Raw genomic sequence first — 18,020 nt, 5'->3', positions numbered from 1 at the left:
TTTTTCAAATGAATTTCATTGAGAAACCCTAATTTCAGTTTCATCTCTAACTCTTGATTATGTTCCGTCTCTCACACGCTTTGGAATTGTTAGGGTTTCTGCGTTATCAATGAATCGCTCTCTGCCTCTCATTCATTCCTCTATGAATCCGACTCTGATCTTCGTGATAAAGGTTAGATTTTGTCAATGGATCAACTATCGTTCTTGATATTTTAGATTTTATAACTAATAATTTCTTTTGTTTTGTATATCTCATCTGAAATCAGTTGTATCCTGGTTCTCCGATTGTTGTGATCCAGTCAGTCCGATAACCGGATCTAATTTGCAATACCAAGAACCCTAAATATAGAATTAACACAAGCGTTTCTTTTCATCCTTTGCCTCCAATTAGTTCTCTTTTTTTTCAATTGAAAGAACCTAGATCTCATCTCTCTACGGTCAAAAGTAACCTGGTAAGTTTGTTTTTTCAATTTGTAACCTGATTCATGAAAGTTTCTAATGTTAATTTTTGTTTCATGTCTTTTTTAATATTGGTTTTTCCTAGGAACCCTTGATTGTGAGACAATGTGACCATCGGTTTCTAAGGTTTTTGTATTGATTCTTGAAGGAGTCATCGGAACTGGCGGCACTTGAAGCATCCAAAGGATTCGAGAGACGATAATGTTCCCTGTTTCAAATCTTTTTGAGGTATTTCATATTTTCGATTTGATTGCTAATATTTTACTAGGTTTGTTGTATTTGATTTTGATTACATATTTATATGTGGATTACCTTAATTTTGGGGATTTTATTTCGCCTGATCTTATGTGGTTTATGTTATTTGGTACTATGATAGCAAGTTTGGATTCAAGGTGTAAATCGGGTTAATTTTATTTGTTATTCCGATTGTTAATTTGTTATATATTTGATTGTTCTTTCCGATTTGTTAGGTGCTCAGTTTTTCTGTCGACAAGGTGGTTGTGGCGTTTGATTTATATGGTTAGGGTTTTCCAGAATTGGGTGAGTCTGGTGGTGGTTCAGAGTATTCATAAGTACCTTTTCTTATGTCTTAATTTTTACATTTATTTAATATAACACCGATAGTTTTGTTCATTTGTAGGCTGACGGGAGATCCGGGCACTCCAAATAAGTGAGACAGGCAAGAGTAAGACAGCCAAAAATATCCTTTTTTGTACCTTTTTATGTATTATTTTTAGTTCCCACTCACTTGATAATAATGGATTTAACTTTATTTGTTAATTTAATTTTTTTAATAGTGTCATGAAGGAACCAACTTCGGGCGTACTACTGGTGGCCCGTTTATTGCTACAAGCTATGACTATCATGCTTCTCCTAATGAATTAACGCTGTTTAAATATCAACCATTTACGTTTTCATGAGTGTTTGTTGTTCTTAGCTAGCATATGTCTTTACTTTTGAGTTTCAAAGTGTTGTGATAAATTAAGCGAATAGCCAGCCATCAACTAACTACTACTTTCTTGGACAGTTAATGATGTTGTTGGAGATGTGTATTGTTTCAGTTATGATGATTAAATAATGCAATATCAAATCTAATAATTTTGATATGGTGTAAAAAGTTGATAAAAAGGTTAGGGTTTATGTTTTAGCTTTTCTTCTTCTTGGTTGTAGTCTCGAAGGGCCTAAGTTATTGTTCTGCCTCATCTCTCTTCTAAATATGTATTTAAGTGCTGAAAACTATTTGCCGCATGTAAGCTTTTTGGGTATATGTATAAGCCTCTCAATTTTAATAGCTATATGTATAATCTAGAAGATGTTCTCATAACTTGATTACGTGTAACTATAGGTGAGCTACTTACGTACCAGCTTGAAGGATTGAATTTCTTACGTTTCTCATGGTCTAAAGTCTAAACAAACACATGTGATACTTGTAGACGAAATGGGTCTTGGTAAGATTTCCTTATATTTTTTAAAAATTTGTTTTTATATATTTATGAAAAAGTAACCTTTACCTTTATAGTATGCTTTATAACATTCAGGGAAACGATACAAAGTATTGCTTTTTTGGCATCGTTGTCTAAAGAGAATGTCTCCCCTCATTTAGTAGCACCGCTTTCTACATTAAGGAATTGGGAACATTAATTTGCTATATGGGCTGCTAATATGAATGTTGTAAGTTACAAAATCTCTTGAATTCTAATATTTTTATATGACCAAAGTTTATTTACCAGTATACTAAGTTAATGGCAGTCGCATCTTCTCCACACGAAGAAGAAACAACCTTCACTTTCAGACGTTATTGCGGTAATTATATTCCAGTTTTCTCTTATTACTTCATATTGCAGTTTTATTCGATGTTAAAAAGTTGTGTTTTTCAAGCAAACAACAAAGAAATAGGATGTTTTGTTTACGGTGCTACAGTTTTGAAGAATATAACAACAGCTATTTGAAGGTGATGTGTGTTTTATATCCGTATTTTTTATTTTTATTTTTTTGCCTATGAATAAAAAATAATCTGATGTATCAAGGATTTGTGATTTTTAATGTGGATTTTTTATTATAGTAGATATTGCAGTACTGACCAAAAGTACCGGTACCAAAAATGCCAAAAAGTGGGTACGAATCGGTACCGAAAATAATTTGGTACAGTACTGGTCTCAAGTACCAAATGCCCATCCTTACCTTCTATATATTAGTAGGTTATTTTTTTTGTATTTTAAACGGGTCAAACATATTATGTTTTAAATGATTTAACTAAAGAGAATTGCTTTGAACAAATCTAACTGGCTAGATGAGTCAAGCTTGATCAAACGGTTTGAAACTCAGCGGAAGTGTATGTAAATACACCAAAACCTAAAACGAGTCCTCATTAATGTTTAGAATACATTGTAATAATACAGATTTTGTATAACCAAAAATGATAAATGATGTGTTTGTGGTCCGACTACCCAACCCATTTCAGCTCACACTAATGATTACCTGTGTTGACCCATTGCCACCTCCACTATAAAGTTTACATAATTTATGTATGAATAGAGGCGTTCACACCTTATTTTCAAATTGTGAAACCATCCAAGCCGTTTATCATGTCTAGCAACTGCAACATCGTGTCCAGTAGCATATGCAACAATGGCACAACAACGAGCAAAGGTAAAATTACCATTTTTATTCTGTTTGTGTTTTCAAAAGTAAAGCAAATGTTATGTATTACTTACTGAGTTTTTTAATTTTTTAATTTATGTATATATCACCAATTGAAGCAGGTAGTCATCCACTTTTTACAAGGAATGTGGTTCAATATTACGCACCGGCTAGCTGAACAGGTCGATAGGGTGCGCACCAGCTAGCTGGGGAGTTTGATTGGCTTTTACCCTATGTTCAGGAACCGCTTGATCATATCCTGTTCAAGGTTCAAGTTTTCACCTTTTTTAAATTTTTATTGATTGATCAACTGAATGTTATATGAGTTTGTTGATTGAAAGTTTTATTTTACCATGTTTGATGTGTAGATGGGTCTTTCTAAAATCAAGATTCAAGAGCTGATCTCCAACTAAGGTCTCTTTTGCTATGTACTTTACCTGAACTTGGGGATTTTTATATTATGACTAGATTAGCCATATGGTTTAGCTGGTTGTTGACTCGGCATATTTCACTATTTTTTTTTACATATTTTAGCTATAGTAATGATATATTATGTTCATGTTCTAAGAATTGAGGTTTTCAATTTTATTCAAATTCACTACAAATACCATTAGTCGATGTAGGTCAAAACTCTAGATATCACTTTCTTCTTCCTCTACTTGAAGCATCTACAATCCAATTGAATCGATAATCTTCTTTTAATAATTGTTATTCCACAGAGAATCATCAATGCATTAAAAGATTCGAGGGTCTTGCGTTTTCTATAGCATGGCGACTCCCAATTGAAACATCGGATATCCATTCTCAACTGAAACAGGTTATTTATTGTGTATTTCTTAAACTTTATAAATAGTTCACATGTAAAATACAGTTAAAAGAAATAAGTTACTAAATAAAAATAGTAGTTTTTTTAAATAAAATAGATTTCGACGACTTTTGATTCCTATAACCTGTTAACACGTCTGAACATTTTTGTTCATTGATACGATTTTTCCTTCAGTTGATCGGTTATTAAACAAATAGAATACACAATAACTCATTTATATTAACAGGTTGACATTGCCACCTTTATTGGTTACATTACGGTTGTGCTATCCTTTTTTACTTCTTTAATCTTTTACCATGTCCGATACTTATATTTGGCTATATGCATTGACCTCATTATATTGAATGGGTTTAAAGACCTCAGCTTTTTCACTATAATTTTACCTGGTATTATCAGTAATCCCTATTTTAGTCTTACTTTTTGGGGGTTTCACTTTGTTTGATGCTCCTGTAGGTGTGGAGATTACTTCTAGCTGCTATGAAGTTTTCATTTGCTAATGGCATTGAATTGCACGTGTTTTGTGAGCTGGATAAGTATTGTCATATGTGGAACTTGCATTTAATTATATTGTGCTTCCTTTGTACACCTACTACATACTTGAAGCATTATAAAAATTACCAACTTTTGCAATTGGTGTAACAGCTTGAAGATATTATCTGTGATGATTTTGAACATAGTGGTGATCACATTCATGCTCTACGGTTAATAAAGACCTGCACAATCACATTTTCTTCAGTCTCCTTGGTGACTGGGTTAGTAATTTGATCTCAACTGTTGCTCAAAAATTGATTTTGAAGTTTTGTAATTTGATATTGATATGTTAAGATATGGAAATGGAAATGGGTGACAACGATTCTATCACTTGTAGCTACTTTCTTGAGTCTCCTTTTAACTATAATGTCCCTCTTCAATACTAATTTTTATTCACAAAAGGTGTTAGAGACATGCTGCATGTGCTAAAAAGATATTGCATGCTTGATGATGAATATTAAATGTTATACAACCATTTTCACTTTAAAAAAGTTTGCAGTTATACCTTGTGTATGAAAGAAAAATGTAATAAAGTGTCTATTGTCTTCTAATTGAATTTAATTTCTGTCTTTTTTAATCTTCTTTTCATATTTTTAATTGTAAACTACACCTTCCAATCATGATTAAATTTTAACAAATGGGTCGATTTAGATCATTACTTTGCTAAATGGGTTGAATAAGGCTACTCAAGTTATACAATGCATCTGAATTGGTCACTCTCATAAAACCAGCTCAGTTATGTTAATTGGTTAAATCCTTCAAGATGCTTTTGAACATCTACTTCACTCAAGGCTCATGATATTCCCGGCTCAATGGCTACTTACATATGTTATGCAATGGTACATGAACCGAAACAGACTAATGAATGACGTTCATTGTTGGTTCACATGTATATCGAAGGGAACTTATACACTAATGTTTTATGTAAATTAGATGATCAAGTCCATTAAGTTTACGGGTTGTTTCGAATTTTGATTTTGTCTTGAAGGTGAACTAAGTTCCAGCTTTTCAAGATGAAGTTCATGAAACTTGGATCAAAACCGGATTTGTTTCAGTCCAATAGCGAAAACACTCGGTCAAAGAACTCCACCACCCAATCCTACCGGTGATTACTTTGTAGCAAAGAGTATTTGTCAATTAGCATGTGTAACGAATAAATTACTTTTTGTATGATTTAGTTATGTGTTAATCATAAATAGCTTTACTATATGATTTATTTCATTGATTATTGATTATATGTGTTCTGCTCAATATATGTTAAGGTCAAAATAGGTTCGGGTCAGTCAAAACGGGTTTTGCTCAAAATAGGTTCATGTCCATATGTGTTCTGCTCAATATACGTTAAGGTCAAAACTGGTTAAAAATGCTTTATTTAAAAAATATATATCAAATAACCAAAGTTATAAAAAAATAATTAAAAAAAATGAAATCTATCCGGGTTCTAAAAATTGCTATAAAATCATTTATATAATAACATCTCAATACCTATAAAAAATAAATCAAGACATATTTACCTAAGTGAGAAAAATTATATTTTTATACGTTTATATTGAAAAGTTCTTTCATTATAAAGCTCATCTCATTGCCAGTATATATTATATGTTTGTGTTAAACCACCCGCGAAGCTCGCGGGATCTTAAGCTAGTACAGTATATGTTAATACCTTTTAGATTGTTTACCTAGTTTATGATGTGTTTTTTATTTTATAAACAATAAATAGTTACCATAGTTTAGGATATCCTATCAGAAAGTAGCCATAATTTTCTACTGTGTTAAACTGTTATAGTTATTCCATAACGATTTCACATTTATACTCATAAGAATGTGGGGTATGGGGCGGGGGTTGGGGCGTAGGTGGGCTGAAAACGCCCAAGCCATCACCCCAGGTGGGCTTGGGTTTCGGCGTGGCCCAAGGGGCGGGAGTTTAAAGCCGGGCGTGGGGCGGACTAGTGATCCTATGTGGCCGGCTCCTATTCGCTTGTTGGCCATGTCATAGCGGGGCATTTAAAATTTAAAATCTAACCGTTTGGCCAAGCCAAACGGTTCACCCCAACCCAACAGTCAACATCACTATAATATAACCCCAACCCCACCGGCAACCTAAACCCAAACAATCTTGTTGGCTGTCCACCGCTACCCCAACCAAAACCCACTTGATCGAACCCGCTACCCCAACCCAAACACACTTGATCGATGGCCTCTTGGACGCACGAAGAAGAGCTAGCACTTGTCACGAGCGTGGTTGACGCAATGAAGGGCCGACAACCCGGTGAAACGCGTTACTGGCCGGAGGCTTTTGCGAGCTACCGCGTGGGAAACGACCGGCACAACTTAAACACGTGCCAACATAAATGGCGCGAGCTACGGCCGAAGCTTGATCGTTTCAAAGCCTACTACAAAGCCGTTCCGAGCGGTGAGATAAGCCACGAAGACCGGGTGGCGGTGGCGAACATTGAGTTTCGGGGCAAAGAGCGAAAGCCGTTCGACAAGCTCGCTCTTTTTGATATTTACCTAACGCTCTAGGTTTTTTTTATTTTGTAATTGTTTTTAGGTTTTTTTTGTAATTTTTATGAATTTTGTAATTTTTAGGAATTTAATAAAATTTTAGGTTTTTTTTTAACTGTTGTGTGTATTTTTTATAATTTTTGTTTTTTTTTATTTTTATTTTAATAAACTGCCAAGCCACGCCGGCTAGCCCCGCCCTGCCCCGCCATACTCCACGGACACGTCACTCACCGACGAAGAGGCTCGAACTCCACATGTCAACTCATGCCCTCAACTCCCGCCTCACCATACCCCACAGTCTAAGATACGTGAATCTTGGTCGCATGTTTATTATCTTTGCTCCGTATATGTTTGTCAATAAGACAAAAAAAAACAGCAAAATAAATATTACACAAATCTAATATGTTTCTTAAACTATATCTCCCTAACTATATTTATTCATTTTATAAGCACTCATACGTTACCACTTGAAAAACTTAGAAGCTTCATTTATTTATTTAATTTCATCTTGAAGATTTGAACCGGGAAGCCATGGAAATGCCAAAAAAATCAAATAGTTTTACAGAAACCTGAAATTGAAGATTTTTAGAGAGAATTTTTGAGAAATAATAACAATTAGTTAAGCCCATGGCTTTATAGCCTAGTGGCATTTTAGGGTGGGATAAGACTTTGGTACCTATAGGTCTTGGGTTCGATTCTCACAAGGGGGGTTTTCCCATATTTATTGGGTTTTCTCCTGAATTGGTGTATATGCATTATGTCTAATGGGGATGGATATGATCGGGTGGTTCCGCTGGTGGCACGATGATACTCCAGTGGTCCGTCAGTGATCCAAATTTGCCGTTCAAAAAAAATAAAAATAACAATTAGTTAAGCTTTAATTTTGTAAGATTTTAGTTAGATATATAGAGAAAGATATCCATATCTAGTGAGAATCTTATCTTGAAACTCGTATAAGGAACTAATTCTTCAAGATTCGCATGTATGAAGCTAAGTCCATACAATTTTGGATAACAGAAGCGCGAAGGGGTTTCTTTATTCTTGGAAGGTGGCCTCCAAAGGAAATCTTGAAGCTCTCTCCTCAACTTACATGTAAATTTTTTTTTATATACATTGGGGGTTGGTGGTCCAATTGAAATAACAAAACTTGTAAGAGTGCCTAAACTAGGAAGTCATTTGTTTAAGTCCAACAAAAACTAAAAATTAAATTTGCCATATATAATATTTTTGAAACTACCAAGAAGCTAGAATGTAACAAATTATATAAAAATGTTGAAGAAATACACTAATCCGACCAAGCAGGCCGGCCCGTTAGTATAATTGGGCTAGGCGACGACTTAGGGCCTTCGAAAAAGTAAGGCCTCTAAAATTTAAAAAAAAAATAAATCTATATTTATAAAAAAAGAATATTATATTTACGGTGATATTTGTTAACATTAATATAATTGTAGTCTCGTTGTAAGAACAAGATTTGGTTTTCGTAGAGGGCTGGATTCGAATCCAACCTGCTACCTTCAAAATTACTAATCACCTCACTCACTCTTTTAATAAAGGGTTATAAATGCATCTTTTTTAATCACATCTCTTAATTTAATAAGCTAAAATATTTGTTAGGTTAAACTCTTTTTACCAACTTAGATTTGATTTATGTATTAGATCCCAACATTATCTGATTAGGGAAATCATCTAGTTTATATAATGGTTAAGTGTTTTATAAGTTTCTTCCTGATGTATTTCATGTCAAATACAAACCGAAATTACGAACCTAAAAAAATTAAAAAAAAGGGCCTCGAATTTTTAATTCGCTTTGGGCCTCCAAAATTCTAGGATTGGGCCTGCGACCAAGACAAATTACACAACTTTTATCAACTGTATTATTGGGGTGGAAGGAGTGCTCAAACACTCCCCATTTTCACTACCCAATAATCTCATGCCATGTCAACTCCCCCTTTCACTCCCCATTTACACTCAATCACTAGCAATGCTCAAACATATGGAGAGTGGTAAACAATTTAAAAAAAAAATTGTGATTGGTTGAAAAGGGTGGGCCCACCATGTCACACCCCAACCGATGGCGGATCATCGGGGCGTGACACTGAGCGAAACAGATTGTCCAAGGGAATCCATAACAACTATTAATGACAATATATTTAACGTTAAAGTCCCATACCAATAACATACAAAGTAAAAACCGTCGTTACAGATAGCGTGTCTCAAAAACAAATAATTATTCCGACAACTCAAATTTCTTATTTGGTGGGTTTCTAGACCTCCTACTTGATTCGTCATAGCAAACATAGCATCCTAACAACCTGTCACATACGTTAAAATAAGGTCAATACATAAAATGTAAAGGTGAGTACACAAGTTTGAGTAGCATATAGTATAGCGAAAGTGTTTACGCATAACCAGCATGTAACACGTAGAAATGTGAATAAAGTAAGCTATCGACAATGACGTATGCAACCGACATAACTGCGAGTGTAGAATGCGCAACACATTATCACCACTGTGACCATGTCAAGTAATACCCTTAATAACCCCTGTCCATGACAGGTGCTGAGTCCAAACTATAGTACTATCGTTGCAAAGGTGTCAGGCAAACAATCACTGTGTAAACATAACATACAAGCATTCATCGAGTCATGTATAAAATGCGAGAGTAGTTAGCGTTTAAAAGTGTTTGCGTTGTGTCTGTTGATGTGTTTTGATAGAGAACGTATGTAACACCCAAAAGTGCGTTAAGAGAAAAAGGGTTCGAGTATACTCATTGTGCGTGTTTAAACAAGTAAACATAGCCTTGATTGGATTGAAGAGAGCGCGTTGAAGTTTAGCCTATGAACAGTAGCATAAGTCGTTGAACAGTGCGTAAATAGCGTGTCGGGTGAGATAAAGTGTCGAATGATGAGTCGGATGAATGAATACCCATCGATCGGATGGTCATCCGAACGCATGGTCATCCGAGCGGATGACCATTCAAACAGATGGCCATTCGAATGAGAGTTGGGTGTTTGTAAATCATTTCAGAACTTTTGAAGTTTTCGTTGTAGTATTTAAATAAGTCATCCGGTCAGATGGTCATCCGGACGGATAGCCATTCGATCGGATGGCTATTCGATCGAGAGAGTTTGGTAGTTTGAAGTTTTATCAAATCGTTTTGAACAAGGATCATTATAAGGGACATGTTACGTGGTCGAATGGTTATTCGATCGGATGGTCATTTGACTGGGCGATCTGTTCGTTTGGAAATTTTGTAAAATTTCTAAGTTAAAAGAGTTTGAAGTTTAACGGAGGCGGCGTGACAACGTGTTAAACAACGGAAACCACACCATGACCAGCTCATTCGACCGGATGGGAATCACCCCTTTGATCAGAATAACTGCTCTTGTTGGAAATCCATGTTTAACCCGTGAATCGGTCATCTCTTTGGTGGATATCCGTTTTCAAGTTGGTTCTCAACTAGAGAATGAGTGGAGAGTCTGAATGAGTCTAGATTCCATCAGTTTTGAGTAGAAGGTGATGAATAGTTGAAAAAAGGTAGAAATTAGTTGAAAAACGTTGAAAACTTGTGGTGATTTGTGTTGAATAGTGTCGAAATCCTTTAGATCTGAACCATTCTTGATGAGATGATGTCGCACAATAGTTTGCATATACAACTGAGTGAGAACCACCTTCAAGGAGTCCAACCCAGCGATTTCAGAGAAAAAGTGAGTGTTTGTGTGTGATCTTGATGGAGAAAATGATGTAGAAGTGATTAGTGGTGATGATTGTACAAGATTTGGGGAGAAATACTTACGGAATAGCCTTGAATCGTGGTGAAAAGTGCCTGAAAGTGCCTTGGGAGCGAGTGATCGGATGGGAGAACCGAAGTGTTGGAATGAGACACAATGGCCCTATTTATAGGCAAAGGTGAAAGTTAAGGTGGTTGAATGGGTCGGATGGCTTCTATGACACCCCAGGAAAACCAGTAAACGATACAACTTACCTAGCTTCCTCAGTGAGTACGTACCAAATTTTGGGACGAAATTTCTTTCAAGTTGGGGATAATGTGACAACTCGTATTTCAAACCTCTATTTGTGTGCTTCGATGTAACTTATTTGGACTATACGTGACTAGTTGACGTGTTTGATTGTAATGGAATACTATGTTTTGTTATGCTATGTGCTACGTAATTGCGTGTGAATATTATAAGCTTGGTTGCACAACACTTGCTCGGTCGCACAAGCCTTTTGGGCCGTGCATTTCTCCCTCTCGGCTCAGTCTATTAGACTCGAGACCTCAAGGGCAGCCCAATGTTGGGTTCGGCCCACTTCTCTTGTTCACCTACACTTAGTAACATTGGGGTTTAATTCCTCATAATTTACAAAACACTTTACACACACAAACCCTAGGAGCTCTCTCCCTTCTCTCTAGAACTTGACGGCAAACACACCCTTTCCATCGAAGATCCTTGTGTTCGGATCATCCTCATTATACGCTCTCAACCGGTTAGTGTTTTGTTATTAGTTGATGTTATGTTATGTGATATTACATGTCTTATGTGATGAATTATAAATGGTACATGATTGTGATCAATGTTCGTGTATTGTCATATGTTGATCGAATCCAACTAGGGTTTCATGCTAGTAATGTTTATTAATGAGCTTATGTTGTGAAATCAGAACATGTGTTTAGATGAATAGATGGTTTACAAGCAGCCTTGGTTCGGGTATTTCATGATGTTCGTATAGTTAGGTTGGGCCAATCCGATTAAGGATTCGTTGATTATTGGTGTTTACAGTCTAAGATTTGCATGTTAGTATTGAAACTTGTTAATTTAGATTATCCAATAGTTATTGTTCTTGAATTGATGATGATAATGGTAATATGAATGTGCATGATTGCTGAATAATTGTGATTTGATCTGAATTGTGAAACTGCCAAAACTATTAGCAATTGTTACGGAAATCATGTGCTGCAAATCAGGAAATCGGTTACACTTCATAGTCTCGACGAGGGATTGCGAGTCGAGACCCCACTGTCTCGACTCGAGACCACAACACCGACACAAACAGCACAGCTCGAGGCCATGGTTGCGGGTCCGGTTGCGACTCGAGACCGCCTAGTCTCGAGTGATGAAAGTATGACCCGAGACCTCCTTTGTTGCGACTCGAGAACTCCAGGACTACAACTCGAGACCGCACTGTCTCGACTCGAGACCAAGAACACGTGCACACTGTTGGACTTACACACTGCTACGAGCCCAACCATTTGGGCCGCATACTTGGACTTTGTTTACGTGACTGTACTGTTGAACTAGCACTGTTGTTGAACTGCCATGATTATACGTGTATGCTATGATCGTTACTTGTGTACAATACGTGTAGAATATACGTGCACTACTTGAATATGAACCTGACTTGTATGGTAACCATGGTAGGACGTGGTTGACCACCTTATAGCTTGATTGACTTTTTGTGTATCTGCCGAGCAAACCAAGGTGAGTTCACACTCTTACCAAGGCATGGGATTCCCAGGGTCGGGAATGGGTTTGGAAGATTTCTTGTACTTAAGTTATTATCGGGATTACGTACTATGGGCCTCGGGAGAGGAGGGATTATTGATAGATACTGCTAGACTAGTGATACATATACTTCTCTTCGCACACACGCCGGGAATGGCTGCGATAATAGAACTAATCTTCGCACACATGCCTGGAATGGCTGCGAACCATACACTAAACTTCGCACACATGTCGGGTGGGCTGCGATACAAATATACCTAGTCTAGAATACTTGGGAAACTCCCACTAATCTTCGCACACATGCATAGAGGGCTGCGATACAAATGCATACGATACGTGGTTTACTAAACGAACATAGGGTTTACAATACGATTACTATAACTGAACAACCAACTGTGAACTCGCTCAACTAGTTGTTGACTCTCTGTTACATGCCTTGCAGGACCTTAGGTATACATAGAGCTTGCACGGGAGGCACAGTCATTGTGGACATCGATCGTGGATGTTTTGCTGAACACTTATGACATTTGAAAACTTAATAATTCCGTTGGATTTTTATACTATGCTTCCGCTACTTAAACTATGTTATTTGAACACCTATCATATTGTGGGTTGATACATTTACGTTACTTTTTACTTATATGTTCGATATGATTGGTGGCTTGACCCTGGTCACGTCACGCCTCCAAGCGGTGGTACTCCACGGGTGGATTTTAGGGGTGTGACAGATTGGTATTAGAGCCATTGGTTATAGAGAACTTGGTTTTAATATGGGGGAAAACGTTTTTATTAAAACCAGACTATAACCAGAACAGTGCTCTCAACGATCCACAACGACGCTTCGCTCCACGTGCAAGACTCAACATCCTAGGTAATATGGTTTATGTTTATATTGCCTACTTGCTAGACATAGAACTTTGCTCAGGGTATGCTTAGATACACATAACTACTATTGCTTGAGAACACTTGTGTGCTTACTCTCTTCTGTCATCGCACTTTTCGCGAACCTCTCTCTTACCTATGTTATCTTTGCTATGAAGATCATGTCTGGACGTATTAACATGACTCAAGCCCAGTTGACGGCTCTCATTAACGAACAAGTTGCTGCGGCACTTGCAGCCGCACAGGCAGAAGGTATATCCTGCAGTTGTAACTCACACTACGATCTTTAGATCCTACACTTCTAGACCAACTCTTGTTTTTAACTTTGTCCTATTCGTACACAATAGGTCAACACGCACAGCAACCTGTTTGCACTTTCAAGAACTTCATGGACTGTCGTCCAAGCACGTTTAGTGGCACTGAAGGAGCAGTGGGACTCCTCCATTGGTTTGAGAAGCTCGAGTCGGTGTTTGAAATGTGTGAATGCCCTGAGGCTCGCAGGGTGAAATACGCCACTGGTACCTTGGAAGGAATTACGCTGACTTGGTGGAACGCGCAAGTTCAGATTCTATGGTTGGCAGCTGCTAACGCCACCCCTTGGAACGAATTTAAGGAACTGATCAAGCGAGAATAATACACACGTGATGACATCCACAAGTTGGAGGTGGAGCTCTATCATCTGAAAATGACAGGCTCGGAAATCGAAGCTTATACGAAACGGTCAAACGAGCTGGCCATCTTGTGTCCAACCATGGTGGACCCTCCAATCAAGCGCATTGAGTTGTACCTCAAGGGTCTAGCATCAGAAATTCAGAGCCATGTGACATCGGCTAACCTCGACAATATCCAAGACATTCAGCGTCTTGCTCATCGCCTCACGGATCAGGCGGTGGAACAGAACAAGCTGCCAAAACGTATCAGTGCAACTACTACTGCTACCACTTCTGCTACTCCTGCTACTCCTAATGACAACAAGTGGAAATGGGATGGGGATTCCAGCAAGGGGTCAGCTACCGTTCAGTCTCAAGCACAGCAGCAACGCAAGAATAGTGATTACCAGAGCCCGGGTCAGCAAACTTCTGGTGGTCAGGGGCAGGGTGGATATCGAGGAATTCACCCACTATGTAACAGGAGCAACAGACACCACAGTGGTCAGTGCCGCAAGGGCTGCTGTCAGAGATGTCTCAAAATAGGGCACGAAGCTAAAGATTGCAGGAGCTCGCGACCTGCGAATCAGAACCAACAACAACCACCAGCGCCTCAAAACCAGCAGCAGCAGCAACAGCGAGGCAACAGGGGATGCTTTAAGTGTGGTGCTGAAGGCTATTTCAAGCGGGATTGCCCCCAGTTAAACCAAAATCGCAACAACAATAACAATCAGGGAAATGGGAACAACAACGGTGGAAACAATAATGGCAACGAAGCTAGGGGAAGTGCATTTGTGCTGGGGCAGGGAGAAGCAGGGAATGATCCCAACGTAGTCATGGGTAAGTTTCTTCTCGACGGCTTGTATGTAACTGTATTGTTTGATTCGGGTGCGGATACAAGTTATATGTCACTAAAAGTTAGCCAAATGTTAAAACGTGCACCAACACCCCTAAACACTAAGCATGTCGTAGAGTTAGCTAACGGTAAAAGTCTAGAGGCCACACACATAGTTCAGGGTTGTAATCTTATCCTCGCTGGTCAGACTTTCTCTATCGATCTCATTCCCATAGTTTTGGGTAGTTTCGACATCGTCATTGGAATGGATTGGTTATCCCAACAGCAAGCAGAGATCTTATGTAAGGAGAAGATAGTTCGTATTCCTCGTTCTGGTAAAGAACCCCTCGTGATTCAAGGCGACAAGAGTGGTGCTGTGGTAGGCATCATCTCCTTTCTAAAGGCCCAGAAGTGTTTGCGCAAGGGTCACACTGCCATTCTGGCACTTGTTACCGATGCATCAGCAAAAGAAAAGAAATTGGAAGATATTCCAGTTGTACGCGACTTTCCTCAGGTGTTCCCTGAAGATTTACCTGGTCTATCGCCTCATCGCCAGGTCGAGTTTCAAATCGAGCTAGCACCAGGAGCAGCACCGATAGCACGTGCACCGTATCGCTTAGCTCCATCAGAGTTGGAAGAACTCTCTGCACAGCTATAAGAACTCTTGGATAAGGGATTTATCCGACCTAGCTCTTCGCCTTGGGGAGCTCCAGTATTATTCGTGAAAAAGAAGGACGGTACCTTCCGCATGTGCATTGATTATCGCGAGCTCAACAAGGTGACAGTGAAGAACCGCTATCCTCTTCCACGTATTGATGACTTATTCGACCGGTTGCAAGGGTCGAGCTACTACTCCAAGATAGACCTGAGGTCAGGTTACCATCAGCTGAGAGTCCGGGATGAGGACGTCTCGAAGACAGCATTCAGAACACGCTACAGCCACTACGAGTTTCTAGTCATGCCATTCGGGCTAACGAACGCACCGACAGTCTTTATGGACCTTATGAACAGGGTGTGCAAACCCTACCTAGATAAGTTTGTGATTGTTTTCATTGACGACATCCTGATCTACTCCAAGAGTCAGGAGGAACACGAGCAGCATCTACGACTTATCTTGGAACTCATTCGAAAGGAACAACTGTACGCCAAGTTTTCAAAATGCGACTTCTGGCTTCGTGAAGTCCACTTTCTAGGCCATGTGGTCAACAAGGATGGGATCCATGTTGATCCATCCAAGGTAGATTCGATCAGGAACTGGCCTGCACCACGTACACCAACGGAAATACGCCAATTCTTGGGTTTGGCGGGTTATTACAGATGATTCATTAAAGATTTCTCAAAGATTGCACAGCCGCTTACACTACTGACACAGAAGGGTGTCACCTACCATTGGGGTAATACTCAGGAAACCGCTTTTCAGCACTTAAAGGATAGACTTTGCAGTGCACCTATCCTCTCATTGCCGGAGGGCACGGACGATTTTGTGGTCTATTGTGACGCATCGATACAGGGGCTTGGTTGTGTATTGATGCAACGGGATAAATTTATTGCTTACGCTTCGCGCCAACTTAAGGTTCACGAACGGAACTACACGACGCACGATTTAGAGCTGGGAGCTGTTGTTTTTGCGCTCAAGATATGGCGACACTACCTGTACGGTACCAAGTGCACTATCTACACCGATCACAGGAGTCTCGAGCATATCTTCAAGCAGAAGGAATTGAACATGCGTCAACGTCGATGGGTCGAACTACTGAACGATTACGAATGTGCCATCAAGTATCATCCAGGCAAAGCCAATGTTGTGGCTGACGCCCTCAGTCGAAAAGACACTCTACCTAGACGCGTGCGAGCACTACAGCTTACTATTCAGTCTGGTCTTCCTGCACAGATACGAGATGCTCAGGTAGAAGCATTGAAACCAAAAAATGTAAGGGCTGAAGCCTTACGTGGCTCAAGGCAACGATTAGAACAAAAGGAAGACGGCGCCTACTATGTAACGGGACGCATATGGGTCCCACATTATGGAAATTTACGCGAGCTTGTAATGGACGAAGCTCATAAGTCTCGCTACTCGGTACATCCAGGTTCGGATAAAATTTACCACGATCTCAGAACAACGTACTGGTGGCCTAGCATGAAGGCCCACATAGCAACCTACGTTAGCAAGTGCTTGACTTGCGCGAGAGTTAAGTCGGAATACCAGAAACCCTCAGGCCTACTTCAGCAACCCAAGATACCACAGTGGAAATGGGAGGAAATTTCCATGGACTTTGTTACTGGCCTGCCTAGATCCCAGCGTGGGAACGATACTATTTGGGTGATCGTGGATCGACTCACAAAGTCTGCTCACTTCTTGGCAATCAAAGAAACAGACAAGTTCTCCACATTAGCAGACATCTACTTGAAGGAAGTGGTCTCGAGGCACGGGGTGCCAACCTCTATTATTTCGGATCGTGATGCACGATTTACTTTAGAACTGTGGCAAGCAATGCACAAATCTTTTGGCTCTCGATTAGACATGAGCACAGCATATCACCCTCAGACGGATGGGCAGTCTGAACGCACGATACAAACCCTAGAATACATGCTTCGGGCATGTGTTATTGATTTCGGCAACAGCTGGGAAAAACATCTCCCTTTAGTGGAGTTTTCATACAATAACAGTTACCACACCAGCATTCAAGCCGCTCCATTCGAGGCATTGTACGGACGTAAATGCCGGTCACCTCTCTGTTGGGCAGAGGTGGGGGATAGTCAGATCACAGGACCAGAAATGGTAGTTGATGCTACTGAACGAATTGCACAGATACGGCAACGCATGGAGGCGACTCGTGACCGTCAGAAAAGTTACGCTGACAAGCGCAGAAACCACTCGAATTCCAAGTTGGGGATCGAGTGCTACTCAAGGTTTCGCCCTGGAAGGGTGTAGTTCGTTTTGGCAAACGAGGCAAACTCAATCCACGGTATGTCGGACCATTCGAGATCATAGAAAGAATAGGCAAGGTGGCCTACAAACTGAACCTGCCAGCAGAACTCGGTGCAGTTCACAACGTCTTTCACGTGTCGAATCTGAAGAAGTGTCTATCAGATGAGACCCTCATAGTTCCTCTGAAGGAACTCACTATCGACGAACAGTTACATTTCGTCAAGGAACCAGTTGAAATCACGGACCGGGATGTCAAGGTCCT

At 39.4% G+C, this 18,020-nt stretch overlaps 2 long non-coding RNA genes across 2 annotated transcripts; both read left to right on the top strand.

Moving 5' to 3' along the window:
• Nucleotides 1-527: 527 nt before the first annotated feature.
• Nucleotides 528-1,306, top strand: LOC110872932. Its single transcript, XR_004865227.1, has 3 exons — nt 528-687; nt 930-999; nt 1,100-1,306. It is a non-coding gene; the product is annotated as an uncharacterized LOC110872932 (long non-coding RNA).
• A 1,029-nt stretch (nt 1,307-2,335) lies between these two features.
• On the top strand, nt 2,336-3,575 carry LOC110872931. Its single transcript, XR_002554784.2, has 3 exons — nt 2,336-3,108; nt 3,222-3,367; nt 3,468-3,575. It is a non-coding gene; the product is annotated as an uncharacterized LOC110872931 (long non-coding RNA).
• Nucleotides 3,576-18,020: the final 14,445 nt, after the last annotated feature.

This window comes from Helianthus annuus, chromosome 8, assembly GCF_002127325.2.
Source record: "Helianthus annuus cultivar XRQ/B chromosome 8, HanXRQr2.0-SUNRISE, whole genome shotgun sequence".
In the NCBI taxonomy this organism is placed as follows: Eukaryota; Viridiplantae; Streptophyta; class Magnoliopsida; order Asterales; family Asteraceae; genus Helianthus; species Helianthus annuus.
This window is presented reverse-complemented; position numbering and strand designations above follow the sequence as displayed.